The 27768-nt window shown below is 49.1% G+C and overlaps 7 non-coding genes across 7 annotated transcripts; all 7 read left to right on the forward strand.

The window, feature by feature from the left end:
• Positions 1–761: 761 nt before the first annotated feature.
• Positions 762–843, forward strand: Trnas-cga (transfer RNA serine (anticodon CGA)). The gene has a single exon. It is a non-coding gene; the product is annotated as a tRNA-Ser (tRNA).
• Positions 844–6681: 5838 nt separating this feature from the next.
• Trnas-cga (transfer RNA serine (anticodon CGA)) lies at positions 6682–6763 on the forward strand. The gene has a single exon. It is a non-coding gene; the product is annotated as a tRNA-Ser (tRNA).
• A 76-nt stretch (positions 6764–6839) lies between these two features.
• On the forward strand, positions 6840–6921 carry Trnas-cga (transfer RNA serine (anticodon CGA)). Its single transcript has one exon. It is a non-coding gene; the product is annotated as a tRNA-Ser (tRNA).
• Positions 6922–12588: 5667 nt separating this feature from the next.
• On the forward strand, positions 12589–12670 carry Trnas-cga (transfer RNA serine (anticodon CGA)). The gene has a single exon. It is a non-coding gene; the product is annotated as a tRNA-Ser (tRNA).
• Positions 12671–12745: 75 nt separating this feature from the next.
• Trnas-aga (transfer RNA serine (anticodon AGA)) lies at positions 12746–12827 on the forward strand. The gene has a single exon. It is a non-coding gene; the product is annotated as a tRNA-Ser (tRNA).
• Positions 12828–14829: 2002 nt separating this feature from the next.
• On the forward strand, positions 14830–14911 carry Trnas-cga (transfer RNA serine (anticodon CGA)). The gene has a single exon. It is a non-coding gene; the product is annotated as a tRNA-Ser (tRNA).
• A 5032-nt stretch (positions 14912–19943) lies between these two features.
• Trnas-cga (transfer RNA serine (anticodon CGA)) lies at positions 19944–20025 on the forward strand. The gene has a single exon. It is a non-coding gene; the product is annotated as a tRNA-Ser (tRNA).
• Positions 20026–27768: the final 7743 nt, after the last annotated feature.

Consider the following 27768-nt stretch of genomic DNA (forward strand, 5'->3'; position numbering starts at 1 on the left):
AAGAGCGACTGGTTATTATCGTGAAGTAGTTGCGTCTTTTCGAATACTCTGTGCACGGTTTTCGCTGGAGTACTTGTGCTCAATGAGAAAGAAAAAAACTGTATGTCGATTTGGTTGACAGTATGCTACCTACCCCACTGTACAGGATGGTTCACTGTGGAGGCCCAGGAAAAGATGTGCTGAAACGAGTCAAAAGGATGCCTGTAAGACCTGCTGCGAAAACATTTTTTTCCAGCTACACACAAACACCCTCCCCGTTAAAGTATGGCTTGAACAGAAAGGAGTATTCGTACCGTGGACAACAAACTGCTGGCTGTGTAGAACGCCCGAAACAATTGAACATTCCTTCATTGATTGTCGGGACGCAGTATTTCATTGGGATGTCTTGCAGCGCACTCTCAAAAAAGAACTCCCCATAACCTCGTATGGAATTCGATTCCTGCCAGTTGAAAGCGATCAAGGAATACCATTTGATATGTTCATGGTCCTGGGCCTTCACAGTTTGTGGAAGACGAGAATGGCTGTTCGTCATGCTGACGCCAATGTACGCTCTACGCGAGAGAACTTGATTGAAAGTGTTTCTTTTATACGAGAAGTGTACCGTGCACAGAGTGAACCCGCAGACTGGGTTAGCATTCTTGATGAGCTGGTGTGCCTCAAGAAATTTTATATGACAATCCCGCCTGATGTGAGTTCGGTGCACTGTATATATACATTTGTATTTTTTCGCTAGTGTCAAAGCAGGCAATAAAGAAAAAAAAGCAGTCGTGGCCGAGTGATTAAGGCGATGGACTCGAAATACATTGGGGTCTCCCCGCACAGGTTCGAATCCTGCCGGCTGCGTAGTTGTAGTTTTTATTGCGATAGCAATTATATGGACACTTCAACCGAATTTCTGGCGCACTTCTACTCCGCCAACAACCGCGCTCTTCGCTCGTCCGCACCGTCTCTTATCTCCACACGGCTCTGACCTTTATGCGCCGTGCATTCGCCGCTCAGTTTCCGTTGAAGCGATAGACCACACGTACCTTCCGCCGCTGCGGCGTATGCTTGCTGCCAGCGTTTTGACAGTCGTTGTCTGCAGTCATTCAGTGTGATCTATTCGTGTTTGTTTGTGCGCGCTCACACCACGCTTGTTCAATCAGTTAGTAATAGTCGGGTCACATTTTCCAACGCACCCTACACATGCAATGCTGCCCGGATCGGCAGTGCAGCACTACAGGTGTGTCCCTTCGTACGCGCGGCCCACGGGAAGCGTTTCTCATCAACACCACCGTTTCACACGCGCCTTCTCGTGGTCATCGAGTCTCTCTTCAAGTCGGTCTACTTACGCCGCAGCACACCTGCTTTCTTAATCAGCTCATGTTTACTACAATTCATATTGCTACCAAAGCCGCTCACCTTACTTCGTATGACATTGCTATGTTGCTATCGCATTCATTGCTTCGCCCTTAGGGCGAAACTGTGATATTTTTTTTCTGGAATGCCTTCGTGAAGGCGTGTAATTGTGGCGCAAAAGCACTGTCGCCCGTGTGCGCAGTCGTGGCCGAGTGGTTGAGGTTTTCATTCCGGCCACCGAGCGTGACGGACGTGAAATCATGTGCTCCGACGGAGCGGTATCAGCGGCCCAGCTTGGCCGCGGAAACAGGTTTACTGGCTCAAGTGATCAGGACTACGAATTTATTTTGCCGCGGCTACCAACAGGTCGAATTGTGTTAAATACGCTGTTTTTGCACGCCGACGTCAGAGCAAGGCCCTACAAGGTCGAGGATTTTCGCGACGCACTGATCGGTTTGGCACTGCTCCCCGAGGTTATCGCCTTGGGGGCGTACCAAATGAACCACATTTGGGCTATCACGTTCAAGAAAGCCGAAGGAATGAAGAAGCGGCTCTCCACCCGTGAAATGAAAGTGAAAGAAAGTCGGTGCGTTGTTATTGATCCCGGTGACCAGGACGTGAGGATGAAGATCCACTGGATTCTGTACAATGTGCAGAATGAAGACGTGCGAACAGCCCTTGCACCGTACGGCACCGTGACGGAAGTCGCCAAGGGACGTTGGTGTGTTCAAAGAGTCATGGACAAAGGTTCGTCAACGCGTTCTGTCTGTTTGAAGTTGACGCCGGGTGTTACAGTTGAGGACCTGCCGCACCAGCTACGCATTGCCGGAGAACAGGCCCTCGTTGTTGTTCCTGGAATCGCCCCACTTTGCCTTAGGTGCCATACCTCAGGACACGTTCGACGTGAATGTAAAGTACCCCGTTGCAGTCAGTGTCGCCGCTTCGGCCACGATGAGTCGCAGTGCGTCAAAACGTACGCAAATGTCACAGGGCCTATGAGAAGAGAGGACCATTCTGAACTTGTCATGAATGCAGATGAAGCCGAGGAGGCAACTAGAACAGCAGAAAAGAACGTGCCGTCGCCAGCTTCTACGCCTAACGTTATTAGTGGAGGCGGGGCAACGACACAGACCGAGGACAAGACCGCTGTGCCTCTTCAGGCTGTTGAAGACCTGAATGTTGATGCTGCGGAAAGAAAAGGAAGCCAAAGTGCTTCTACTGAAGGTGTAAAACCAGTAGAGGACGAAGAAGGCATGGACGTCGTCCAACCGAGCCTTAGAAGTGCGGCAGCAAAGAGGACCCACGACAAGGCCTGCGTCGAAGAGTCTCGAGGTCCTCCTACAAGCATCGATGAATCACCTTCCAAATCGGCAGGACAGCGCCGGCCGACGTTTCGTCCTAAACCCAACATCCCGCCGGACAAAAGGCCGGCGACGACTACACCGACGTAGAAGTCATGGCTCTCTTCTGGCTTGGCAAAGGATGGGAGGAGACGCACGAAGGAGCTATCAAGTGCAGCGCGCTGACACTGCGTGCTGCGGAGGGCCCGCGCATCTCTTGGGTGTGCTCGAGAACTCTTGAAAGGACACAATTGCTGTACTCCTCTTTTCGACGTTTTGCGGCTGAAGGTGAGCACGAAGCGGTTCCGTCCTTTTAATTTGTCGCGCACATGGCAGTCAAAACAAAAGCAGCACTTAGATTTGCCACGATTAATGTAAGGGGACTGGCAGCGAGGCGACGTCATTACCAATTAAGTCGCTTACTGCTCGAGAACGATGTGGACGCAGTGGCAGTGCAGGAGACAAAGGTGGCTAGTGAAGATCAGACGAACCGCATGGTTGAGCCCTTTAGAAGCCGGTACAATGTATGTGTCTGTCATTCTGTTGGGACATCGGGAGGCTGTGCCATTTTCATCCGGAATTCTTTAGGTGTTATTGAAGAATGTGTTACAGTTTGCAACACAGGGCGTTTCGTCATGTGTGATTTTTCCTATCTTGAGGTACAGTGGCGCGTAGTGTGTGTGTATGCGCCAAATAAGGAAATTGAGCGCAAAGCTTTCTTCGAAATGCTGCAGGCCTATCTGAAGTCTCCTAGGTGTGTTATCCTTATGGTCGACTTTACTGCGTTTGCCTGCCCGAGGACAGAGTTACAAAGGCGACCATTAGAAATCAAAGCTCGTTACTTCTGAGTGCAATTGTCCAACAGTACAACTTGGAAGACGTTGGGAGTGCACTGTCAGAAGGAGCCCGTCCGCAGTTCACGCATTTCCAACGAGCAAGTCATGCAAGACTGGACAGAGCTTATGTGTCAGCTTGCGTGGTCCCAATGTGCAATGACTACCTGGTTAAAAACGTTGCGTTCAGCGATCATTGCATGGTAATGTTTTCACTAGGAACGAAGACCAAAAGGTCGAAGTTCAACTGGAATCTTTGGAAATTCAATGTAAAGCTTCTGGAGGATGAAATTTTAGTGCGTACAGTAAAAGAAAAAATGGACTGTTTGCAAACGGATGAGCACGGAGACATTATTGCAAACTGGGAACATTTTAAAGAGGAAATAAAAATGAGCGCTATAGAAAGAGCGAGTGTGCTACGCCAAAGGGAGAAGGCAGATGAAAAAGAACTTCATAGCCGCTTAAATTTGCTTCTCAGTTTGGAAAGTGCGCAGCCGAGCCAGTTTGCAAAAGAAATAACAGAAACAAAAAATAAATTAGAACTGATGGACAAAGGAAAATACAAAGGAGCAGTCATACGAGCACGTACAGAACGGTTGTGGTTGGGCGAGATGCCGACAAAACGGTCCCTCTGGGACGAAAATCGATATGCAGTCAACAACGAGATAAAAGGGATAGAATACAAGGGCGAAATTGCTCATGATTTAGAACACTATTCAGAGAGCGTTTGTTGATTACTACGGAGGACTACTGGGTCACGAGTCAAACGTACAAGAGGGCCTTGCGGCGGAATATTTGGCACTGATGCCTATCTTAGATGATGAAGTCAAGCTTGGGCTCGAGGAGCCGATTAGCGCAGCGGAAGTGGAGTAGCAATCGACGAGTTAAGCTCTGGTAAATCACCTGGACCGGCCGGGCTGGGCGCAGCTTTTTGCAAAGCGTTCAAAGGAGACATAGTGTATATTCTACACAACGTAATTCAAGCAACGTACGAAAAACAGATAATGCCTCCGTCTTTTCGAAGAACTCACGTCGTCTTGGTTCCGAAGAGTGATGACCCAGTAAAGAGATTGTCAGTCAAAGGTTATCGGCCCATAAGTCTCACGAATGTGGACTATAAGATTTTCATGAAGGTTCTAGGCAGAAGGTTGCAGAATGTAATAAAAGCTATCGTCGGCCCACACCAAAGGTGCGGGATTAAAGGACGCACGATACAGACAAATATTCATGTAGCACGGAGCATATTGAAATATGCGATGCATTTGATAAACGCGTAGCAATGTTGCAACTAGACATGGAAAAGGCCTTTGACCGAGTCAACCACCATATCCTGTTTTCTATCCTTGAACACGTGAATGTTGGCCGAGTGCTCTTGGAAGGTGTCAAAATGGCATATGCTGGTTGTACGCAAACATCATTGTTTATAAGCAAATGAGTGAAAGTATCGCTGTTCGTTCTTCAGTGAGACAAGGGTGCCCGTTGTCTCCATTGTTGTTTGCACTGTATCTGGAACTTTGTTGCCTGAAAGTTATGTCAAACGAAAAAGTGCGAGGCTTCACAATGTAGTCCACCGAAGTTAAAGATCTATCGTAGGCGGATGATATCGCTATTGTCTGTGTAGATAAAGACAGTATAGCTGAAGCGGTGAAAGACGCGGCTAGGTTTTGCAAAGCCTCCGGAAGCGTGATAAACTGGGAAAAGTGCTTTGGCTTCTGGCACGGCAATTGGGATTACGCACCTGTTATGTTCGAGAGTGTTCAGTGGACAACATCACCTGTCAAATACTTGGGGGTGCCGCTAGACCACTATCGAGAGCCTGCAAAATATTGGGAAACGGAAATTGAGCGCACGCGAGAAAGTACGCAGAAATGGGGTGGCCGTAATCACTCAATTTTTGCGTGGGCCACAGTATGCAACCTTTTTCTGGTGGCAAAGGTGTGGTACGTGCTTGAGGCGCTTTGCATGTCACGGACCAGCGTCCAGAGATTGCATTGAGTCTTCGCAGTGTTCATTTGGGGGTCGAGTTGGGAGAGGACAAGTCGCACAAATCTCTTTCTATCTGCGGGAAAAGGGGGCCTAGGTTTGCCTCATTTGTTTATCAGGCATCTCGTGGCCAGATTTCTGTTCCCCCGAGACCAAAAAGACGCGTTCTTGCGGACGGTAATGCAAATTTGTTTCAAAGTAGCACTGCCTGAATATGTTGTATCATCCAGCCTTGTGAAACACGTGCGGGTGCGCGGCTTTCTTCGGGAAGTTATGCGCGCATTTCAGCGTTTGAAAGTTCGTTTTTCTGCGCAGTATCTTGCTGATGATAGAAGGAAACAGCTTTATAAGATCTCATTGACACTATGTTGCCTGTACCTGTGTACCGTTCCATATACTGTGGCGGCTCGGACAAAAATGTCCTGAAGAGAGTTAAGAAAATGTCGGTGCGGCCCTCGATGAAAACATTCTTCTTTCAGCTGCACACTGGCACACTGCCCGTGAAGCCATGGCTTCAACAAAAAGGAATATTTGTCCCTTGGTCCATAAACTGCCTAATCTGCCGAAAACCGGAGACAATAGACCACATGTTTCTTCACTGCACAGACCCTGTATTTCACTGGGACGTGTTGCAACGAACTTTTAAAAAGCCGCTACCGATATCGCCTTACGGTATACGATTTCTACCGGTAGATGGCGTAAACGAAGTACCCTGGGACATGTTTATGCTTACCAGCCTACACAGTATATGGAAAAACCGAACGGCATTCAGACATGCAGATGAGACTGTTCTCTCCATACGTGAGTACTTTGTAGAGAGCATATCTTATATAAGAGATCTGTTTAAGGCCTAAATGGAACAACCAGAGTGGCTCCGAATAATGGATGACCTTGTTCAGCTGAAACGCTTTTAATCATTTGGTGTGAGCAGGGCAGATCACTGCTCGCATCTTTTACGTGTAAAGTGATATAAGTGATGTGTGTGTGTTACTTTGTGTTTTGTACCAAGATGGTAATAAAGAACAAAAAAAGTCGTGGCCGAGTGGTTAAGGCGATGGACTCGAAATCCATTGGCGTCTCCCCGCACAGGTTCGAATCCTGTCGGCTGCGTAGTGGTAGTTTTTTTTTTCTGGAATGCCTTCGTGAAGGCGTGTAATTGTGGCGCAGAAGCACTGTCGCACGTGTGCGCAGTCGTGGCCGAGTAGTTAAGGCGATGGACTCGAAATCTATTGGGGGCTCCCCGCACAGGTTCGAATCCTGTCGGCTGCGTAGTGGTAGTTTTTTTTTCAGGAATGCCTTCGTGAAGGCGTGTAATTGTGGCGCAGAAGCACTGTCGCACGTGTGCGCAGTCGTGGCCGAGTGGTTAAGGCGATGGACTCGAAATCTATTGGGGGCTCCCCGCACAGGTTCGAATCCTGTCGGCTGCGCAGTGGCAGTTCTTTTTTCTGGAATGCCTTCGTGAAGGCGTATAATTGTGGCGCAGAAGTGCTGTCACACACGTGTGCTCAGTCGTGGCCGAGCATTCTGCTTCCGGCTTCCGAGCTTAACGGATCGCGGAATCATGGGCTTCGGTGGAGCGGCCAATGCGGCTGTCAGCCGCGGCAACAGGATTTTGACTGAGGATGATAAGGACTACCAGATTATTTTGCCACGACTACCAACAGGACGTATCGTATCAAATACGGTGTTTTTGCACGGCGACGCTCGTGTTCGCCCATTCCGTGTAGAAGATTTTCGGGACGCTCTTCAAGCTGTTGGTATGCTCTTGGGTGTTGTCACCCTTGGAGCGTACCAAATCAACCATGTGTGGGCGGTGACGATGAACACAGCGAAGCTTCCAAAAAGCTGGCTGCGCTAAGAGAGATGCAAGTGAAGGGGCGTCGCTGCCTGGTCATCGACCCGAAGGAACAACAGGTGAAGCTGCGTCTCCACTGGCCTCTGGATGGAGTGGAAGACGAGGACGTGAAGACGGCACCGGCTTCCTTCGGCAAGGTGACCGAGGTGACCCGCGAGCGCTGGCGAGTGGATGGTGTCTCCGACAAGGGCTCGACGACTCGAGCAGTGCTACTGCAGCTGAAGAATGGGATGAAGGTCGACGACTTGCCCCACCATATCCGCGTCGCCGGGGAACTCGCACTTGTGGTCGCCCCGGGTCGGCCTATACAGTGAGGGCTCTGGCCACGTTAGACGAGAATGTAAGGTGCATCGTTGCTCCCGGTGCAGGCTTTTCGGCCACGTCGACGCGGACTGTGTACGCTCTTACGCAGTAGCCGCGGGTTCGGCAGAGAGCGAGCCTTTGACATCAGACCACATGATGGACGTCATCAAGGTGGAGGACGCGGCCAAGGGAGCCGGAAGCGGCAACGCGGCGGCAGAAGCGAGCGGGATGACCACCCCAACGAAAGGAGGACGGTATGATGTCCCTTCCCCCACGAAGCCAGCAGCAACTCTCGGGAGCGTGACGGAGACCTCGGCAGGAAACGAGACCCCCCAGCAGGCTACTGACGCTATGCAGGCAGCAGAAGACAACACGACCCTGACCAACGCTCGCGCCGAAAGCGTCTCGGCATCGGTCAAGAGGTCCCCCGAGCAGGACGAGAAAGTCGACGGAAAGGCCGGCGGTGATTCTGAGGCTCCGCCCGCTAAGACGTTGTCCGGAAAGCGCTCGACTAAGCCGAACCTGGAGGCCGACCGTAGGCTCGCCGCGAAATCAACCGCAGATGAACTCGACCGACGGCCACCGGATGGCCACGGAGGCGTATGGCGGACTGCGAGACGTTAAGGTGAGCACCATGCTCCGGGCCTTCTCCCCTCCTTTTTGTATCAGTAATGGCTTCCAACCCGTCGCTTAGCCTCTGCACGCTAAACGTACAAGGTCTGACCGCCAAAAGGAAACAGAGTCAGGTGTAGCGACTACTAGTGGACCAAGACCTCGACCTTTTAGCCCTGCAAGAAACCAAGGTAGACGGCGAGGAGCAGACCGGGAGCATGGTGAAAAGGTTCACTTATAAGTACTATGCTGCAGTGAGCCACGCCTTAGGAACATCGGCTGGGTGTGTAATGTTCGTGAAGAAGCTCCCAGGGCTTGTCATAGAAGGTTACTTTTCATGCACTTCTGGCCGTCTCATCGTTTCTGACTTCAGCTATTGCGATGTCCACTGGCGCGTGTTGTGCGTTTATGCGCCTAATACAGTGGAAGAAAGGGCAAATTTATTTCTTAACCTACAGCATCACCTCTCGGTGCACAAAATGATGGCCTTAGTTGGTGACTTCAATTGCGTATTGAGTGCCCAGGATAGGTATACGCGACGCGTAGTTCATGACAAAAGCAGCGATATCCTGGCACAGATTCTACGCGAATACGAATTGGAGGACATCGCTGAGTGTTTTCGAGGGCGCCGAGACGTGAGGTATACTCACTTCCAGGGCACAAGTGACGCGCGATTGACCGTATTTATTTGTCAGATGACTTAGTCGAAAATTCTAGTATTATGCAGTGACTGCAGTATCCTTTTGTGACCACTGCCTGGTAAAATGCAGGGTTGGTCACAAGAAAGAACGAAACAAATTTGTGTGGGAACTGTGAAAAATGAATGCGGAGCTGCTACGGGCACGCTAAACGTTCGAGGTCTGGCCGCCAAAAGGAAGCAGAGTCAGGTGTACCGACTGCTAGTGGACCAAGATGTCGACATTTTAGGCGTGCAAGAAACCAAGGTAGACGGCGAGGAGCAGACCGGGAGCATGGTGCAATGGTTCACCTATATGTACTATAAGGTTGTGAGCCACGCCTTAGGGACGTCGGCTGGGTGTGTATTGTTCGTGAAGAAGCTCCCAAGGCTTGTCATAGAGTGTTACTTTTCATGTACTTCTGGCCGACTAGTCGTTTGTGACTTCAGCTATTGTGATGTCCAATGGCACGTACTGTGCGTTTATGCGCCTAATACGGTGGAAGAGAGGGAAAATTTCTTTGGTAACCTAAGGCAACACTTCTCTGCAAACAAAATAATAGCCTGCTTGGGTGATTTCAATTGCGTATTGAATTCCCTGGATAGGTCTACGCGACGGGTTGTTCATGACAAAAGCAGTGGCATCCTGGCGCATATTATAAGCGAATTTGAACTAGAAGACATCGCTGAGTGTTTTCTTGGTGACCGAGACGCGAGGTACACTCACTTTCAGGGTGCAAGTCACGCACGATTGGACCGTGTGTATCTATCATACGATTTAGTAGATAAATGCCAGAGTTACGCAGTGACTGCAATATCGTTTTCTGACCACTGCCTGGTAAAATGCAGGGTGGGTCATAAAAAAGATCGAAAGGAATTTGTCTGGGAATTGTGGAAAATGAACGCTCAGTTTCTACCTGATGGCACGTTTAACGAATTGGTAGTGACTGCTCTGAATAGTTTTGGAACAGACAGTTCTATCAAGTTTGGCGAGGAATGGGAGTTGCTGAAGCAAAGTATTAAAATGAAGGCTATCTAAAGGAGTAGTGTACTGCGATATGAAGAAAAGGCAAGAGAACAGGCTTTAAAAACACTTTTTAAAAAATTAGCGACGCTCGAATGCATGAAACCGGGTGCTTATCAAGAAGATATGCGCTCTGTTAAGAAGAAACTCGAGGCGTTCGACGAAGAGCGCTATCGGGGTGCGCTCGTGCGCGCGAGAGCAGAAAGACTAGCGTGCAGGGAAATGCCTACGAAAAGAGCGCTGGGACTAGAAAAAAATCCCTCCAGACGCAAGCAGGTTGAGGCCATCGAACACGACGGGGTGGTAGTAACCGATAACAATAACATAGGGAGAGCTTTTTTTGACCATTTTCAAAAGCTTTTCGCATTCAGGGCCGTCAATATGCAAGGTTTCAAACGCTTATTTTTGGATCGAATGCCGCAACTGTCCAGTGAAGTTAAAGAGGCGTTAGAACGGCCAATAACAGAACTTGAAGTGATGAAGGCTATCGAAGACCTGAACCCTGGTGAGTCACCAGGTCCAGACGGTCTTTGTGCCGCTTGGTACAAAACATTCAAAACCACCTAGCCCCTAGACTAACCACAGTTTTCAATGAAGCATACGAACTGAAAATGCTTCCACCATCCTTTGGCCAGTCCATACAGTACTAATACCTAAAACAGAAGAGACCGAAAAGCTCCAGCAACTTTCATCCTACAGACCCATAGCGCTGACCAACTGCGACTACAAAATATTGATGAAGGTACTACCACGTCGGGTGCAGTCAGTTATTAAAGAAGTAGTCGGGCCGCACCAGACGTGCGGCATCCGCGGTAGAACCATTTTGACTAACATTCATAAGATGAAGTGTGTGCTTGAGTGTTGTGACGCCATGTACGATGCAGTAGCGATCCTGCAGCTGGACTTGAAGAAAGCGTTTGATTGCGTTTCGCATGAGATTTTGCTTACCATCCTTGAACATGTCAATTTTGGCCGCATAATCACTGAGGGGGTGACCATGGCGTACCGGAGCTGCTATACGAGACAATTAATCAGACGTTGGGGGCCCCCATTAATGTGAAGCGCTCCGTTCGCCAGGGTTGTCCACTCAGCCCACTCTTGTTTTGTGTTTACATAGAAACGCTATGTCAGGCTATAATCCAAAATGATTACATTAACGGATTTCAACTGCAAGCAGCAGAGGTCAAGTTATTGGCCTATGCTGACGATGTGGCTGTATGCTGCAAAGATACGCAGCGTGTGTTGAATGCTGTTAGTATCGTCAGAAGGTTTGGTGAAGTCACCAATAGCTTTGTGAACTGGCAGAAATGTTTGGGTTTTTGGCATGGAAGGTGGGTGTCTACCCCAGACCACTTTTCAAACGTAAGCTGGGTTACGACACCAGTTAAGTACTTTGGCGCACCCCTTGATGCCTACAAGGACAGTAGCGAGTCCTGGAAGGAGCGGACAAAAAAGATAAAAGAAAAAGCGGACAGATGGAAAGCCTGCCACTTGTCAATATTCGGGAGAGCTACCGCGTGCAATATGTTCCTCGTGACGAAAATCTGGTACGTAATGCAGGTCCTCCAGTGCTCACGGATTAATGTGCAGAAATTGCACCACCGCGTGTTCGCTGTTCTCGTGTGGGCATCAAGCTGGGAGCGATGCAGCCGAGATAATCTTTTCCGGCGTGTTAAGGATGGCGGTCTTGGGTTGGCGCACCTCTTCTTGCGTCAACTTGTTAACAGGTTCCTTTTCTTTCGCGATACAGATGACCCATTTCGGCGCACCGTGATGCAAATGAGACTATCAAGATCACTTCCCGAGCTTGTTGTCAGTACCCAAACCTTGATAGGTTCAGAGCGTGGATTCTTCCGGGAAATTGTTAACAGTGTTTCTTTTTTTGCGTGTTCGTTTTTCGAATGTATATTTGTGGACTGTAAAACGCAAAAAGTTATATCGTGATTTGTGTGATAGTGTTTTGCTTGTACCCATATACCGAGCCGTGTACAGTGGAGGCCAAGGCCTAGACGTTTAGAAAAGGGTGCGAAAGATGCCAGTGCAACCAGGCACCAAGTCGTTCTACTTTAAATTACATACCGGTACTTTAACACGTTAAACATTTCTAGAACAGCGTAAGTTCTACTTGCCATGGGGAAACAACTGCCTCACTTGTAAAAAACCGGAAAACATAGATCATGTCTTCATCCACTGTTGGGAGGGGGTAAATTTCTGGGACGATTGCAAAGGACCTTAAAAAAAGGAGCTACCGATAGATCCCCCAGGAATCAGTTTTTTTGCCAATAGATGACGACGAAGGATTCCCGTATGATCTAATCATGCTTATGGGCCTCCACTGTCTATGGCGCTCGAGAATGGCGGGGTACCACTGCGACCCTGATGCCCGACCAGCGCGTGTATACTTCCGAGAATGCATGCATCGTTATGTGGAACGGTTGAAGTCACAACAGACTGTTCCCGAGTGGCTGTCCAGGGTTGAACCCCTGGTAGCACTCAATGAATTTTAATACGACAACGTCATGCCGCAGTAGCGGATGGCAACAAATGTATGTATTGCTGTTTTGTATAGTGTTTATGGAATTTTATGTTGTTCTTTGTCGAGGACTGGCAATAAAGAAAAAAAAGCAGTCGTGGCCGAGTGGTTAAGGCGATGGACTCGAAATCCATTGGGGTCTCCCCGCACAGGTTCGAATCCTGTCGGCTGCGTAGTGGTAGTTTTTTTTCTGGAATAACTTCGTGAAGGCGTGTAATTGTGGCGCAGAAGCACTGTCGCACGTGTGCGCAGTCGTGGCCGAGGGGTGAAGGCGATGGACTAGAAATCCATTGGGGTCTCTCCGCACAGGTTCAAATCCTGTCGTCTGCGTAGTGGTTTATTTTCTGGAATGCCTTCGTGAAGGCGTATAATTGTGGCGCAGAAGTGCTGTCACACGTGTGCGCAGTCGTGGCTGTGTGATTCCATTTCCGGCCACTGAAGTGAACGGTCGTCTTTTTAATGGGCTCCAACGGAGCGGCTCTTGCGGCAATGACTCGCCGCGGAAACACGTTTTTTGCAACGGAAGAACAGGAAAAGTACTACAAAATGATTCTGCCAAGCTTGCCAACAGGAAAATGTGGCGAAAACACCGTGTTTCTGCACGCCGACAATCGGGCCCGCCCCGACCGAGTGGAAGATTTCCGCGATGCGTTGCCGAGTCTGACGTTACTCCCCGACGTGGTTGCCTTGGGGGCGTATCGGGTGAGCCACGTGTGGGCTGTTACTTTCAAGAACGAGCAGGCTGTCAAAAAAGTGATCGACGTGGGTGAGCTGAAGGTCAAAGACTGCAGGTGCGTCGTTATTGACCCTGCCAACCAAGACGTGCGAATGAAAGTCCATTGGCTTCTTCATAACGTACCGGACGAAGACGTCAGGCGTGCTTTTGCAGCGTACTAACAAGTAACAGACATCAGCAAGGAGCGTTGGCGTGTGCATGGCATGACTGATAAAGGTTCAACAACGCGGCTTGTAACCCTCAGGCTGAAGGCGGGACTCAAGCGGGATGAATTGCCTCATCAAGTAAGTGTAGCCGGCGAGCAGGCGCTAGTCGTTGTGGCCGGGAGACCGCCACTGTGCCTTCGCTGCCGTGGCAAGGGCCATATTCGGCGAGAATGTCGAGTTCCACGGTGCAATGTCTGCCGCAAGTTCGGCCATGACGAGAAGGAGTGCACGCCGAAATATGCGAACGTCACCAGTGTTGATGCCGGCGAAGATCCAGCTGAGCATCTAATGGATGAGGCTGACGCAGACGACGCAACTAACGCCGCAGGTGACCCACTTGTGGCAGCGCCAGGTTCTTCCGTGGTCAGTAAACAGGACGCTGAAGGGAAAGTCGTCTCCGCATCCCAGGTAGCGGCGCAAGAAAAAACGAGCGACAAGGCAACCACTTCGGGGGACGTACACCATACGCCCGACGAAGATGCGACACCTGGGCTCGAGCCAGAGGAGAGCATAGCAGATGCTGATAGCGCCACTAGCACCCAGGCAGGCAAGCGACCGCGGGACCAGACTAACGATGGTGAAAAAAAACCATAGACGGTAAAGTTTGTGGTGAAGAGCCACCTTCAAAATCTTCGGGGACTCGGAGGCCCTCTTTCAAGCCGCGGCCGTCCATACTGGACGATCCGCGCTCGGCGGCCAAGCCGCCCTAGTAGTGCTGTGATTCACGTGCGCGGTTATGGTGACATTATGGCACCATAACCGCGCAGAATGGAAAAGCGCGGTTGAAATTCATGGACGGTAGAGACTGGGAGCATGGGACTGGATCCTCTAACGAGAATTGTAAGTGATGGGTCGCTCTTGTTATGTACACTTGATTCGCTCGCGGTTTTCGTGCCATGTGGTTCATCGGCTCCTTTAAACAAGAAGTAAAAAATGGCTAGCAAACTACAGAACCCTATACGTGTTGCAACACTTAACGTGAGAGGATTAGCATCCAGAAGGCGGCAATGCCAGCTGAGTCGCCTGATTCTCGAAAGCGATGTTGATATTGCCGCTATACAAGAGACCAAAGTTGAGACAGAAGAGCAGACGGACCGCATGGTTTCAATTTTCCGCCCTCGTTACAATGTCTGCGTGTCCCACGCTGTGGGTAGGTCCAGTCGATGCCTACTTATTTTGAAGAACTCTGTAGGCATACAAGAAGAAAGTGTACATGTTGATGACACGGGGAGGCTGATCGTCTGCGATGTTTTATTTTGTAACGCAAGCTGGCGAGTGATTTGTGTTTATGCTCCCAATATTGAGAACGATCGGAAAGTGGCAGTTTTTTTTCTGGAATGCCTTCGTGAAGGCGTGTAATTGTGGCGCAGAAGCGCTGTCGCACGTGTGCGCAGTCGTGGCCGATTGGTTAAGGCGATGGACTCGAAAACCATTGGGGTCTCCCCGCACAGTTTCGAATCCTGTCGGCTGCGTAGTGGTAGTTTTTTTTTGGAATGCCTTCGTGAAGGCGTGTAATTGTGGCGCAGAAGCGCTGCCGCACGTGTGCGCAGTCGTGGCCGAGCCCACTTCCTTCCACCGCCGTGAACGGTCGAGGAATGTTTCGCTCCTCTGGGGCGGTGTCAGCGGCCATGTTTAGCCGCGGTAACAGGAATGCTGCCAGTGCCAACCAGGATTACGAAATTATTTTGCCTCCTCTTCCAACTGGTCGTATTGTTTTAAACAATGTATTTTTTCATGCGGATGTTCGTGGAAGACCCTACCGAGTAGAAGACATCCGAGATGCTCTTGGGCGTTTGGCAATGCTCCCTGACGTTGAAGCGTTAGGGGCATACCAAATAAACCACGTGGGGGCGGTCACGCTCAAGAATACGGAGGCAAATAAGAGACTGCTTTCTGCAACCGACGCTTCCGTGAAGGACCGCCGTTGCGTCGTTGTGGACCCGAACAACCAGGACGTTCGACTAAAGCTCCATTGGGTGCTTCATTATGTAGACGACGAAGACATACGGACTGCGCTTGCACCCTACGGCAAGGTCACCGAATTGGCAAGAGAGCGATGACGAACGGAATGTTTCTCAGACAAAGGCTCTACAACGCGCATTATCAGCCTTCAACTCAAGGCAGGGTATACCAAGGAAGACATTCCACATCAACTACGAGTAGCAGGGGACCTGACGTTGGTAGTAGTGGCCGGAAGAGCTCCACTCTGCCTACGGTGTAAAGGAACCGGTCATATACGACGCGAATGTCGTGTCCCTCGGTGCGCACTGTCTAAACGCTTTGACCACGCTGAGGAAGACTGCGTGACGACTTACGCGAAGGTCACAGGGCGCTCTGCGTGGGACGAAAATGCAGAGCTACAAATGGATGAATTGGAAGCTCAGGAAGTTGCCACCCGCAAGACCGGAGAAACCGAGTCGGAGGAAACGCCCCCTTCGCTGCCGTCGCCCATTGCAGACGAGAAACAGGATAACGACACGCAGGTTGTACAACCTGTACCGTCTCAGGTCACGACAACCAGTGCTTCCAGCAGCTCAGTGGAAAAAAAAATATGAGCCAGCCGACGCCTTTGGAAAAGTCCGAAGACGTTGACATGACGGATTCGAAGATCGGCGCAGGGAAAAGAACACGTGAGGAACAGCAGCAGGGAATGGGGCCTCAAACGAGCCCAGTGCCGGCGAGCCACCCACTAAAGCGTCCCAAGGGTGCCGCCCGAGCTTCTAGCCGAAACCCAGCGTACCGGCGGACCGTCACATTCCGGGGGGCTCGTAGCCCCCTGTTTCAGAGAAGCCTGTCTCAACTCCCTGGTTCAGGCGCTACGCATGCAAAAAGTGAGGGAGGACAAGCTGAGGGGCTTGAACCCCAGTGCCTTGTTGATAAGACACTCACGGTGTGTTCGCCCGCGGCAACCGCAGTTACACCAGCTACCAGTGAAATTTCAGTGTCCCACAGAACGAGGTGAGCGCCATGCGACCTGTTTGATCACTCTTATAAATGGCAGTAAGACTTGACGCGCCCCTTAGCATAGGCACGCCAAACGTGCGAGGCCTTTCTTCAAGGCGTCGACAGTATCAAGTGAGCCGTCTTTTACTGGAGAATGACCTCGACATCGTAGCGATTCAAGAAACGAAAGTCGAAAGCCAGGCTCAGACAGACCGCATGGTAGAACCATTTACTCGACGCCATTATGTATGTGTTTGTCATGCAGTGGGGTCGTCCGGCGGATATGCCTTGTTATTACGTAACTCCCTGGGAATCGTAGTAGAGACTGTGACTGTGTGTAAAACTGGACTGTTAGTTCTGTGTGATTTTTTGTTCTCTGCTTTGAAGTGGCGGGCCATTTGTTTGTACGCGCCCAACAGAAAAACCGAGCGCTACGATTTTTTTGAAAGCGTTGCATCCTTTTTAAATAGCGAAAGGATTATTCTATTCCTGGGGTGATTTTAACTGTGTGTGTTCTGCTGCCGAAAGAGCACGGAACGAACCAGTACGCGACAACAGTGCCATGAAATTAAGCACGATAGTTCAGGATCACTCTCTCGAAGATATCGGTCATATTCTAGCTGCCGAAAGACCGCCACAGTTCACTCATTTCAACGTGCAAGCCATGCACGCTTGGACAGAGTATACGTATCTGCAAATATAGTGCCGTTATGCCAAGATTACAACGTTAAACATGTTTCGTTCAGTGATCACAGCTTGGTTATGATTTCCTTAGGAGCAAAGTGCAAAGGGCCGTCGTTCAGTTTGGCACTTTGGAAGTTTAATGACAAGCTTCTGGACAATGATAACTTTATGAACAAAGCAAAAGAAAGTATAGAAAGACTTCTGTCTAAAACGGACAGCTTTATCGCTGAGTGGGAGCTGTTCAAACAAGAGATAAAGATCAATGCAATTGAGGGAGCATGCGCAATGCGATGCAGTGAAAGAAACAAGGAAAATTTATACTCCGTAGTCAATTGGACTATTTGCTGAACGCAGAAAGCCTGCAATCAGGGGCATTGAATAATGAAATTAAAGGAATAAAAGACAAACTGGAGGCTATAGATGTCAAGAGGTATAAAGGGGCCATTGTTCGCGCTCGTAGCGAAAGATTGGGGTTGGGAGAAAGGCCGACGAAACGCTCGTTAACGGACGAAAAAAGTTATGCCGTTAAAAATGAAATAAAAGAAATACAGTATGAGGGTTCCATAACAAATGACAAACGGATAATTGAACTTGCTTTTGTAGAGTACTTCAGAAATCTGTTAGGTCATAAAATGAAAATTGCAACCGGCTTTGAAAATGAGTACCTTCACTTAATGCCAAGATCAGACGATGATGTGAAGACGCGTCTTGAAGCAGATATTACCGCGCGTGAAATTGAAGAAGCAATTCATGAATTAACTGTAGGGAAATCTCCAGGCCCGGATGGTTTAAGCAGTACTTTTTACAAAGCTTTTAAAGAGGATCTGGCAAGAGCCCTGCATTGTGTAATAACCGAAGCATATAAAGAAAATGTGGTGCCCCCATCTTTCAAGTGCTCTCACATTGTATTAATCCCAAAAACAGATGATCCGGTTAAGCTCTTATCGGTCTCGTCCTATCGACCGATAAGTTTAAGCAATGTTGATTACAAAATATATATGAAAGTACTAGCAAAAAGATCACAAACCGTGATCGCAGTTTTGGTAGGACCTCACCAAACTTGTGGAATCAGGGGACGCTCGATATTTACCAACATTCATGTTACCAGAAGTATACTTGAATACTGCGACAATATTTCAGAACGGGTGGCAATGTTACAACTTGACCTAGAAAATGCTTTCGATCGCGTATCCCATGAAATCCTATTTAGTCTTTTGGAGTATATTAATGTTGGGTCTGTGATTACTAGTGGTGTGCAAATGTGTTACACTCACACTTCAGCTAGCATAATTGTGAACAAAATTGTTAGCGAAAGCTTCAGCGTTCAGTGTAGTATCAGGCAAGGGTGCCCATTATCATCATTATTGTTCGCAATTTTTCTCGAACCTTTCTGCTTAAAGATTCTCAACAATGATAAAATATACTGCTTCAGATTGCTCAAAAGCGATGTGAAACTACTGTGTTATGCTGACGACATAGCAGTCTTCTGTGACGACAAGGAAAGCGTTAAGGAAAGCGTTAAAGAAGCAGAGTTATTTTGCTCGCTCACGGGCAGTGTGATCAATTGGAAAAAAATGTTTGGGCTTCTGGCACGGACCGTGGGTCAACACTCCAGATTACTTCGCTAACATGAAATGGACTATGACACCCGTCAAATATCTCGGGGTGCCCTTAGAACACTACCGCGATACCACGCAATACTGGAACGAAGAAACCGAACGTGTTAAGGAACAAACTGATAAATGGGGTGGGCGCGATTTCTCCGTTTTCGCGCGCGCTACAGTTTGCAACGTGTTTTTAGTCGCAAAAGTGTGGTATGTTCTTCAAGTGCTATGTATGTCTCGTGCCATCGCGCAAAGTTACACAGAGTCTTCGCAGTGTTCGTGTGGCGTTCAACATGGGAAAGAACTAGTAGAACAAATTTATTTCGATCAGTCCGTAGCGGAGGACTAAGTTTAGTGCATTTATTTATCAAGCAAGTTGTATAAAGGTTTATTTTTTTGCATGACCAAAAGCACGGATTTCGGCGAACAATTTTGCAATTACGATTGAGTGACGTAATTCCTGAATTTATTGTATCGAGTACAAGAAAAGAAAGATGTGTTCGCGGCTTTCTTCGTGAGGTTGTTATGTCGTTTAGAATGCTAAAAGTTCGATTTTCAATGGCGTATCTAAGTAATGTGTCAAAAAAGCGTTTATACAAGGATGTTATTGACATTATGTTACGAGTGCCTCTATATCGTGCCATGTACTGTGTGGGCTCAGAACGTGACGTGTTGCAACGTGTTAAAAGAATGACAGTCCGATCCTCAGTTAAAACGTTTTTCATTCAGCTTCACACCAACACTCTTCCAGTAAAACCATGGTTGAAAGAGAAAGGACTGTTTGTACCATGGTCAGTTAACTGTCTCATCTGCTCAAAGCCTGAGACAATCGAGCACATTTTCTTAGACTGCTGGGATGCAGTATTCCCCTGGGATGTCTTGCAGAGGACACTGAAAAAAGAACTCCCTATATCGCCCTACGGTATCCGCTTTCTCCCGGTTGAAAATGAAAATGGCGTGCCCTATGACATGATAATGACTCTGAGCCTACACAGCATTTGGAAAACACGAATGACCATATGAAATGCTGATGTGGACGCCAAACCAGCCAGACAGTATTTTATTGAAAGTGTCTCTCAAATAAGAGATGTGTATAAATCGCAGGTTGAGCCACCAGACTAGTTACCTGTGTTAGATACGCTGGTAACCTTAAACCATTTTTAATACATGCACTAACACAAGGATACGTAATGCTCATTATAACACTGTTTTGTTCTCTCCAAAGTAAGTTGAATGCTTTGTATCTGTGACAGACCGCAATAAAGAAAAAAAAACAGTCGTGGCCGAGTGGTTAAGGCGATGGACTCGAAATCCATTGGGGTCTCCCCGCACAGGTTCGAATCCTGTCGGCTGCGTAGTGGTAGTTTTTTTTTCTGGAATGCCTTCGTGAAGGCGTATAATTGTGGCGCAGAAGTGCTGTCACACGTGTGCGCCGTCGTTGCCGAGTAGATTCTGCTTCCGGCCACCGAGCGTGACGGACGTGTGATGACAGGCTCCGTAGGAGCGGCTTCAGCGGCCATGTCTGGCCGCGGTAACAGGGCTACCGAAGAGCAAAGTTCATACCCGGTTGTTTGCCAGGACTGCCTACAGGGCGTTTCGTTCTAAATACTGTCTTTTTGCACGCCGATATCAGGGCCCGCCCGTATCGGGTCGAGGATTTCCGGGACACGTTAGCTCAGGATGAGCTGCTCGCCGATGTTATTGCCCTGGGGGCGTATCGGATGAGCCACGTCTGGGCCGTTACTCTCAAGGATTCTGAAGCAGTAACGAAGATAGTCAGCGTCGGTGAGCTGCTGGTGAGAGGCAACCGCTGCCTGGTGATTGATCCGGCGAACCAGGACGTCCGACTCAAGCTTCACTGGCTGATGCACAACGTGCCGGACGAAGACGTACGCGCCGCCTTTGCGCCATACGGAAAAGTCACCGAAGTTTCCCGGGAGCGTTGGCGTGTGCGGGGTATGTCAGAGAAGGGCTCCACAACGAGGCTCGTCACACTGAAATTGAAAGCTGGCGTGAAACTCGACGACTTACCGCACCAGCTCAACGTTAGCGGTGAGTTGGCGCTTGTCGTCACGCCAGGCAGGCCTCCGTTATGCCTTCGCTGTCGGAATACGGGCCACATCCGTAAAGATTGTCGGGTCCCACGTTGCGGAGCCTGCCGACGGTTCGGCCACGAAGACGGCCAATGTGCCCGTACTTATGCGAGCGTCGCTGGCCCCTGGACTAGTGAAGACTCGTCTGAGCTGCTAATGGACGAGGCGGACGCGGATGATGCGGCCCGTGAAACTGGGCAACCAGCGACTCGGGATGGGCCTACGTTGACGCCGCTGACGAAGCATAGTCCGACGACGTCCAATGCAGTAGCGGTGGCCGTAGAAGTGCAACGTGAGGTTCAGCCGGAATCCGAAGGCGAGATAGAGGATACGACGACAGTTGCAGCCAAAATTCCCGACAACGTGGAGCCTAGGAACCCCGAGACCACGGATTTCAGCCAGGAGGCTGCCGCCCTGGCAGTTGGGAAGCGCTCCCACGAGGAGTTCGTCGGTAAAAGGCCAGAGCCAGGTAGTGGCAGTGACGAGCCGCCGCCAAAAACCCCAGGAATTCGGCGCTGTACTTTAAAAACGCGGCCCAACTTAGCGGCGGAGACACGGTAGGCGGACAAACCGCCTCCGTAGTCTTCCAATGTGTTTCTGTGCGGGTGTGAGTGGGTGCGTGTGTGTTTCTTCCCCGGTTGTGGCGGCAAGTGTATCCACTAGACAGTGTACACGGGTTTGGAACGGCCGGCGAAGGAATGCCTGCCGGTTTTCCCGACGCCTGCACACGGACCCGAGGAAGGGCGACGCCGTACAGTGCTCCCGGCGGGACCAAGTATGGTGTGCAATGTATGTCACAGGTATCTTTTCCTCACGCATGGCGATGAAACTGATGATGATGATGTATGGTGCTTAATGGCGCAAGGGCCAGGTATGGCCAAAGAGCGCCAGGCCAGTGTGTTCATGAGTTGACAATGGAGCAATGAATTACGAAAGGTAGATGTGTCGTGGCTGTAAAAGGGCCTAAAAACAATCGCTGTAAAATGCGTAAAATATATATGTAATAAAATTATGGCAATGGCTGATGAGGTGCACTATGAACACGAAAGAACAAATTGCAAGATAATAAAGATAAACGAAAATTTATCACTGATAAACTTTTCAAACAGCACTGCTGCCTTGACAGACCCTTTGAAACGCAAGGGCCTGGAGGCGCGTGCTATGCAAAACTACTATCGCGGCGACATCCTCTGGAGAGAGGATGCGCTACGAAACTATTGGGCAAATAACATGCAATACTACATCGCTCAGAAAATCCAGGACAGCTTTAGTGCTAAAGAGAGGTTTGTCGCCCAGAAACATAGCGGGATGGAGTGGAAGACAGTACCGGTACGCTAGGGGAAAGTGCCTTTTTCTCTCTATTTCGGCTTCCCTGCACTCCACGAGGACGTGGAGCACGGTAAGCCTCTCTCCACATCTACCACAGGTTGGCGGGTCATTTCCAGTTAGAAGGAAATTGTGGGTGCCGTATGTATGTCCTATTCTCAGACGAGAGAATAGGACATTTATTCTTCGTATTTTCGTAACGGGATGCCAGGGACCTATTTGTGGCTTAACTAAGTGGAGCTTATTGTTCGCTTCGGCATCCCACAAGCGCTGCCAGTGGCTTCGAAGTTTCTTTCTCAAGTAGGGCTTGAGATCGCTGGCAGGGATAGAAGCGGTAGGGTTAAGGGCTCGCGATGTAGTTGATGTGGCCATTTGATCAGCCAGAACATTCCCCTCGATGCCTCTATGGCCAGGCACCCAGCATATAATAATATGCTGGTTAGACATGTATGCCTTGCACAGAGCAGAATACAGTTCAATAAGTACAGGGTTTGTGTGTCTATGTAGAGTCATGATGGCTTTTACGACGCTTAGGGAGTCTGTAAATATTATTGAGCTTTTGAGTTTCGATTTGCCTATACTCTTCACAGCCGATAAAAGTGCATAGGCCTCAGCCGTAAAAATGCTTGTTTCCGGGTGCAGTACATCGGACTCGGAGAACGATGGGCCGACTACTGCATAAGATACCCCTGCATGTGACTTGGAAGCGTCGGTGTAAAACTGAGTGCAGGACGAGTACTTGAACTGGATTTCCAGAAAATGCATCCGGATATGTGCCTCTGGAGCATCTTTTGTGACCTCTACAAACGAAGTATCACACTCTATGAGTTGCCACTGCCACGGTGGCACTGGCTTTGCTGGGGCCATCAGAGTATTTTCAAGTAGTGGGATGTCCATTTCTTCACTAATTTTTCTTACACGTAGTGAAAAGGGTTCTCTTGCTGTCGGCCGGTTATTAAAGAGTGTGGAACTGGTCATATCATTTACGGTTGAGAAGGACGGATGTTCCGGGTTTGAATTTACTTTCAGGAAATAGGTGAGGCTTAAGGATGAACGTTGCATATCAAGCGACCACATGTCCGCCTCTACATACAGGCTTGCCACAGGACTTGTCCTGAAGGCACCAGTGGCTAGGCGGATGCCTAGATGGTGTACAGGATCCAGAATCCTTAGGGTGCTTGGCGTAGCGGAATGGTACACTATGGCGCCGTAATCTAATCTTGTAAGTATGAGGCTCTTGTACAAATTTAAAAGACACTGTGTGTCACTACCCCAAGCGGTGCGTGACAACACCTTTAGAATATTCATTGTTTTCATACACTTGTTTCTTAGATACCGTATGTGTGCCACAAATGTAAGCTTCGTATCTAGAATCATACCTAAAAATTTATGTTCTGTTTTTACGTGCACGCGTTCTCCCTGCAACTCAATGTCAGGATCGGGGTGCAGACCCCTCTTTCTGGAGAACAGGACGCAGGTGGTCTTTTGTGGGTTAAGGCTAAATCCATTCTCGTCTGCCCACTTAGACACCTTGTTCAGACCAAGCTGAATCTGCCGCTCACAGACTGCGAGATTGCACGAGGCGAAACCTATCTGTACATCATCGACGTATGCAGAATAAAACATGTTTCTTGGGATATACAGACGCAAAGAACTCATTTTTACGATAAAGAGAGTGCAACTGAGCACCCCACCCTGTGGCACTCCAGTTTCCTGCACAAAAGGTCTTGATACAGCATTTCCCACACGAACACGGAAAGTGCGATTAGATAAATAACTTTCTATGACATTTAACATGTTACCACGTATGCCATCGTGCGAGAGGTCTCTAAGTATTCCAAACCGCCACGTGGTATCGTAGGCTTTTTCTATATCAAGGAATACAGAGAGAAAGAACTGTTTATGGATGAAAGCTTCACGAATTTGCGTCTCAATACGTATCAAATGGTCGGCGGTGGATCGACCTTCTCGAAACCCGCATTGGTACGGGTCAAGCAATTTGTTTGATTCGAGAAAATGTATTAGTCGGCGGTTAATCATTTTTTCGAACAGTTTGCAGAGGCAGCTTGTTAGTGCTATAGGGCGGTAACTCGAAGCAGACGATGGGTCCTTGCCCTGCTTCAGTATAGGAACGACAATGGCCTCTTTCCAGGCAGAGGGGATCTTGCCGGAGGTCCATATAGCATTGTATAGGGAGAGGAGAGTTTTCTTTGTTTCATGAGGAAGGTGTTTCAGCATTTGATAAGCTATGCGGTCAGAGCCTGGCGCAGACTTATTGCAACAACTAAGTGATGCATACAGCTCAGCAATGCAGAATGGCTGGTTGTATGCCTCGTTTCCCGTACCTTTTCTTTCTAGTTTCTGTTTTTCTATTGTAGCTTTGTGCCTTTTAAATGTTTGGGAATAATGAGATGAGCTGGCCACATGTTCAAAATGTGCTCCCAGGCAGTTAGCTTGGTCTTCCAGACTGTGGCCTTGTGTGTTTACCAACGGGAGTGAATAGGTTTGTAGCCCTTTTATCTTATTAACTTTCTTCCAGACTCTGCCCTCGTCTGTATATGAGTTTATGTCTGATAAAAACTTTTTCCAACTTTCTCTCCTGGCGTGTCGGCGCGTTCTTCTGCCCTCCGATTTAATTTTTTTTAAATTAACGAGATTTTCCGCAGTTGGGGAGTCGCGTAGCAACCCCCACGCTTTGTTCTGTTTCCTACGAGCGTTCCGACATTCCTCGTTCCACCATGGGACACGGCGTTTGCAGGTCGCACCATTAATTTCTGGTATACATTCAGTAGCGGCATTGATTATGAAAGATGCAAGATACTCAACCGCAGCATCAATTCCCAGCAAAGATATGTCAGGCCACGAGATACCACTTGTAAGACTTTTGAATTTCTCCCAATCTGCCATATCCAACTTCCAGCGGGGTGCCTGTGGTAGAGGTTCGTTTTGTAGTGGTGATCTCAGCAGTATCGGGAAGTGGTCACTCCCGTAAGGATTTTTTATAACTTCCCATTTAAGTTCAGCAAATATAGACGGGGAAACTATACTGAGATCAATGGAAGAAAAAGTTTTGTTTGCGAGATTGTAGTAGGTGGGTTCCTTCTTATTCAGGAGACACGCACCAGAGGAGAAAAGAAATTGTTCAATTAGGCGTCCTCGCGCATCGATACGTGTGTCGCCCCACAAGCTGCTGTGTGCATTGAAATCGCCAAGAACGAGGTAGGATTCTGGTAATTCATCTATAAATGACTGAAATTCATGCTTGTGTAAAGAATGGTGTGGGGGTATGTAGAGCGAGCAAATGGTTATGAGCTTACCCAGAAGTACAGCACGAACGGCTACCGCCTCTAGTGCCGTTTTGAGTGGAAGTTGCTGACAGGCTACACTTCTGTCGAGTATGATGGCCACACCACCAGATGATGCGGCAGAATCCTCGCGATCTCTTCGGAAAACAATATTCTGACGTAGGAAGTTGGTGTTTCTGGAGTTTAGGTGTGTTTCTTGAACACACAGCACCTTTGGATTAAATTTATTGATAAGTTCTTGGATGTCGTCTAGGTTGTGGATTAGTCCTCTAACATTCCACTGCATTATTGTGTTCATGTTGGAGGAAAATAAAAGGCGCTGTGTGTCTCAAAAGGGAGGAGAGTGACTTTACTTTACAAGGCCTTTGTCAGGCCCTGTAATTGGTGTTTTGTCTTTTTTGGAGCGGTCGAGAGAACCTCGCCGCTCCTTCGACGCTACCTGCGCCGTTTGGCTTGGACTGGTGTCCATAGCCTCTTGCGAGGCACTGGACACCCGCTCCAGAGAGCGATGTGTGCGTCGCGTAGACTTCACCTCGAGCGACGAAGTCTTTGTCCCCACCGCGCCGGAGGTCGAAAGGACCCCTGTGGCCTCTGCGGTGCCCTGGCTGCTGCCGGAGCTTGTAGAGGCCACTGGTGTGGACATTTTGAGAGATGGCAGGGCAGCGTTGGCTGCTCCCACCTTAGGGGCGGGTGGCGTTAGCCTCGGCACGCTAGGCGTGGTCCGGGCTACCGCCAGAGGCCGTTGTGGTGCCGCCCCCCGTTGCACCACTTCGGCGAAAGATGTTTTAAGCAAGAACAACGAGGAGATACGTTGACGTGCTTCGCGGAATGTGATATTCTCCTTCACTTTTACAGTAATTATTTCTTTTTCTTTCTTCCAGGCTGGACAAGCTCTGGAGTATGCCGGGTGACTGCCGTCGCAGTTCGCACAATGTACCTCGTCATTATTGCAATCGTCAGAAGAGTGACCAGTTGTGCCGCACTTTGCGCACATAAGCTGCCCTCGGCAGCTTTGGGATGCGTGACCAAATCTTTGGCATTTGAAGCAACGTCGCGGGTTTGGGATATAAGGTCGAACATGAAGTTTTACATAGCCGGTTTCAAGTGTCTCGGGTAATGTGGTTGAACTGAAAGTGAGTATTAAATGCTTTGTTGGGATTTCGTTGTTATTCCTTCTGATTGTGATGCGCTGCACGTGGATTACGCCTTGGTCCTTCCATCCATCCAGGAGTTCTTCTTCATTCAATGTCATTAAGTCTTCATCTGATACTACGCCTTTGACTGTGTTCATAGTTCGATGCGCGCTCACAGAAACAGGGATATTACCAAAGGCTACGAGGTGTGCTAGTCTGTTGTATTGTTCCTTGTCTTTTAGTTCCAGGAGCAAATCTTCACTTGCCATCTTTGTTACCTTATAACCAGTTCCAATGGTTTCTCTTAGGCACTTGGCCACAAGAAATGGTGAAATTGTTCTAGCTTTTGTAGATGATTGTTCGCAGTGGAGGACGTGGAATTTCGGGAAACGTTCGCTGTTTTTGGGCAAGAATAGTGATGTTGCATCGGTGCGTACCCTTTTCGAGGCACGATCAGTTGAGAAAGGGTTCGGGGATCCCATGGAAAGAAACTACATGTTCGGCAACGGCGTCTGCCACCCACCGCGGAGCCCAACAAGGGGACGTGGCAGAACATAAGACAAGTCTGCACAGCGCCAGCAGTATGCCGTTGCTATAACCCAATATGGTATACCCAAGGTAGGACAGCCACACCAGGTTAACCCTTGCCGCCAGGAAAACTCGAAGTGAATGGAAAAGATGAGAGGACAGGACAGATTAAAAGTGGAAGGGAAAGACGAAGATGATGGTAGAGAGAGATAGGAAAAGACGACTACCGGTTTCCCCCGGGCGGGTCAGTCCGGGGGTGCCGTCTACGTGAAGCAGAGGCCAAAGGGGTGTGTTGCCTCCGCCGAGGGGCCTTAAAGGTCCAAACACCCGGCTTCGGCTCAACCCCCAGGATCCCCTTTTCCCCGGACACGGCTAAGCCACGCACGGATAAACGTGGGAGGGTCCAACCCCCATGTGCTCGGGTCCGTGGTGTCGCAACACACCAAACGCCTGCTTTCGCAGACGCCCCTGCGGGGATGGCGATGAAACTGGACGTAGCATTACGCGTAGCGACTCTGAATGTCAGGGGCCTTGGCGCACGAAGGCGTCAATGTCAACTTAATTGTCTTCTCGCTGACAATGCGCTGGACATCGTAGCCGTCCAAGAGACGAAGATTGACAGCGAGGAATTTACTGAGCGTATGGCGTCCACCTTTCGTGCACACTTCAATGTCTGTGTTTGCCATTCTGTTGAAACATCGGGTGGGTGCGTC

The sequence above is a fragment of the Dermacentor silvarum genome, chromosome 1, assembly GCF_013339745.2.
Source record: "Dermacentor silvarum isolate Dsil-2018 chromosome 1, BIME_Dsil_1.4, whole genome shotgun sequence".
Classification (NCBI taxonomy): Eukaryota; Metazoa; Arthropoda; class Arachnida; order Ixodida; family Ixodidae; genus Dermacentor; species Dermacentor silvarum.